Source organism: Salvelinus sp. IW2-2015, linkage group LG35, assembly GCF_002910315.2.
Source record: "Salvelinus sp. IW2-2015 linkage group LG35, ASM291031v2, whole genome shotgun sequence".
Taxonomy (NCBI): Eukaryota; Metazoa; Chordata; class Actinopteri; order Salmoniformes; family Salmonidae; genus Salvelinus; species Salvelinus sp. IW2-2015.
The window spans coordinates 21,476,878-21,480,549 of record NC_036874.1 but is presented as its reverse complement, the minus strand read 5'-3'; positions in this window follow the sequence as shown (position 1 = coordinate 21,480,549).

The following is a 3,672-nucleotide window of genomic DNA, read 5'->3' as shown; positions in this document are numbered from 1 at the left end:
TTGCACTTATCTCAGAGACACGAGTGACACTCTCAGCCATCAAGCCTGTCCTGGACCACATCACCCGTGATGTTCTGGTGGAAAAGGATACAGCCATCCCTGACCAAGGAGATGAAAAGGGTAATGAGAGAAGACCTTAACGAGAAGGCAAAGAGAGTCATGCACATGGTGTTTCATTGACCCCCGCTTCAAAAGGAGCTTTTTAGATGAGCCTGAGGCTGCAAAAATTACATGACAGCTGTGTCCAGGAGGCCTTGAAGCTGGCAGCTGCACAAGTAGGAGAAGAACCCAGCACCAGGAGCACCTCCACCACTACACCCCCACAGCGGCATCGAGGGGAAGGCCTGGCTGGGTTTGCTGAGAAAGATCCCCTCTCTGCTGCCTTGTTGAGGTAAAGAGGTCAGATTCCGACCACCCCAGAAGACAGGTGAGAGAAGAGATCAAGGTCTCCGTCTCTGCCACCCATTCTAGCAAAGAGGGTCCACTGGTGTGTGGAGGGGCCATGCATCAGAGCTGCCTCACCTTGCCAGGGTTGCCGGGAAGCTTTTGTGCATCCCAGCAACCAGCGTGCCATACAGAGATGTTCAGTGCCAGCGGGCACATTGTCTTCCCTCGCAGATCACTACTTAAACCGGACAAGTAAATATGATGACATTTTACATTTCAATCTCAGGTGAACAAAGATGCATACATACAGGATGTTAGGCCAACAGCACCTTATTGTATGAAGAGAGAAGACATAAACCGACTGTTCTTTCATTATTATTTTATTTAAATGTCAAAACTTGGGGCTCGCACAAAAGTAGAATTAAGACATCCGCGGATAATGACTCAGCTGAGCTCAATTGAAGCCAAAAACATGCGTCCAGGCTAAGGCCACAAACCAAGCCAGAGTACAGACACGGATTCATTAAGCCAGGTGAAACCAATCCTGGAAGTAGTGCGGCGTCACAAAAACCCCGCCACAGATACAGATTAACTGATTTACCATGGCAACTAGAGCCGCGTACTTTTCCCCGTCGGAAGCACAAATCCTCATGGAGGCATACGAGGAGGTAAAAAGATATAATTAAGAAGAAAGGCAAACACGCCACAGTGATAAAGCAAAGAGAAAAAGCGTGGCAGTATTGCAGACCGCCTGAATGCGTAAGTAGTGCACAATTACACACTCACCGCTCCGCTGAAACATCACAATTACAATTCAAATATTTAATTCACATCTCCAAAAATGCAGTTGTACTGTAATTATGAAACGGTTAAATTTTTAATTGAAATGCACTGCAGATATGAGTGAAATTGTGTAAAGTAACTCCATCACACTGTATAAAGCTATGATAAATTTTTGATATTTTTACTGAAAACAAGACAAAAATACCAAGTAATTTTTGCAGTGGTGACTCCATTAAATGTTGTGTTGTGTGTGTGTGTGTGTGTGTGTTGGTAGATTAAAACATGAACGGGCCAAAACGGGAATGCAGCAGGTCAAATCAATACAAGAACATTCTGCAGAATGGTATGGTCCCTGACTAATATTTAACAAAGCACAAGCATATATTGTACCAGAAGGTGCCTGCTCACACTTGTCTGTCTGTTTTAGCAGTGAAAAAGAATACCCACAGACAAGGCACGGGTGGTGGTCACCAAAGGCTGACCTTACCCCAGCAGAGGACATGGCCTTGGAGCTAAATAAAGGCAGGCCCGTCTTAGAAGGGGATCCCTGGGGGAAAGAGACGAGCATAGGTTCCTCCCAAGATGCCAACCCGCTTCATTCAAAGGTTGTCCTTCCATCTCTACATGGGATACAACCACATTCATATTGAATCAATTTGGACTGTTGACTTTGGTTTACCTATTGCCTTGGATGTCTGGCAGCACTGTGGTTCCTGTTAGAGCCACCAGCAAAGCACCAGACGATGTTTCCAGTGAGTACTCCATCAAAGGCATACTGTAGGCCTGGCATGTCTTTGTCTACTAGTTCAATATGAATCCGATTAAATGTGATAGGTGGAAGGCCCCAGTGCAGCAAGCAACAGCACATGATGGAGACGATGATGAGGAGGAGACCCATCTCTCTGGATTCCAGAAGGCATGAGGTATCATGTTAAGACTGTGAAAGTACTATTTTACTCTACAATTGGTGAGGAGTCCCTCAAAAAATCAAAAAATCTAATTTCTTTTACAGGACCAGATGCTATAGCAGTGGGAAAACCACCTGGCAACATAGTGCGTATTAATAAAAGGACACCACATCCTGCCAAATTCCAAGCTGCGCTAATTGTATTGTGTTCACAGAGCTCACAAGCTATCAGAAAGTTGTATGGCAACCACCTCCGGCGCCAAATAGAACTGGCAGACATAGAATTCAGTACAGAGAGAAAAAGATGGAAAAATCTTTGCACTGGAGTCCGAAATAAAAAAGAGGACAATTAGGAAACTGGACCTTGAAATAAAAAAAACTTGAGAGGGAGTGAGATATGCCTTCAATGTACACTGTATGCTAACTGTAACACAAATGTATTATCATTATTTTCTTCCTCCCCAGCTCCAAGAAGATGACACAGCTCAAAATAAAAATTAGGTATATTCTCGTAAAGTCAAGTGAGCCATGACATATGAGCTCTTATTGTGAGCACACAGGACGGTGGCATCTTTCTAAGTTTTTTTTATTCCCAGCAATCAGTACAACCAAGTCATCGTTATAAGGCATCGCCTTTTGCCCACCCCCCCAGCACCAGGGTGTGGCCACTAGCCTATATGAAGGCCCAAAATTGTGTGTTCCTTTCTGCTCTGACAATGGCATGCCCATTCGTGCGACGATTGTGGGGATGAAGAAGCACTTGTGCTGAGAGAGCCTTCAGGCGAGAAAGGGTCTTCAGGGACCGGTTGGACCCACTGGCCTTCCCTGATGACCATCTATATGAAAGATACAGGTTTCTGCAGATGGCATCAGGTATCTATGCAACTACTGGTCCCAGGATTAAGCACCGCACTGCACGGAGCCATGCACTGAGTGTGGAGCAATGGTTTGTGTGGCCTTTGCGCTTTTTTGCTAGTGGAGCCTTCCTGTATCAGTGGGGGATGCAGAACAGCTGAACAAGGCCACATTTGCCGCACCATAAGGAGTGTGTGTCTGGCTATCAAAGCATTAGCAAATGTCTTCATCTGCCTTCCCTGGCCACAGAAGATCTCCTGTGACATAAAGTTGGGAGTCACTTGGAATTGCAGTAAGAGAGATCTACAAGAGATTACAGGACAACTGTTAACAATAGTAGGGATACTCATTTACTTTGTGTGACAGGTTTCCCCAATGTCATTGGTGCAGTGGACTGCACACACATAAAGGATAAAAGCCCCCTCAGGTGCCCATGAGGCCGATTTTGTGAATAGGAAATCCTTTCACAGCATTAATGTTCAGGTGAACATAACTTTGATATTGTCCATTGACGAACACTCCTGCATTGCCAGTGATGTGCATTGATTGGTGTAATATTCCTCATTATGATTTTCAGATGGTCTGCAATGCTGACTGTGTGATCAGCAATGTTGTGGCAAAATGGCCTGGCTCAGTCCATGACTCCAGAATCTTTCGGGCCTCTGAAATCTATCAGTGCCATCACAAGGTAAGCCACACAACCCTATTTATAACCATCATGGCTGTGTCAAGAATATCAC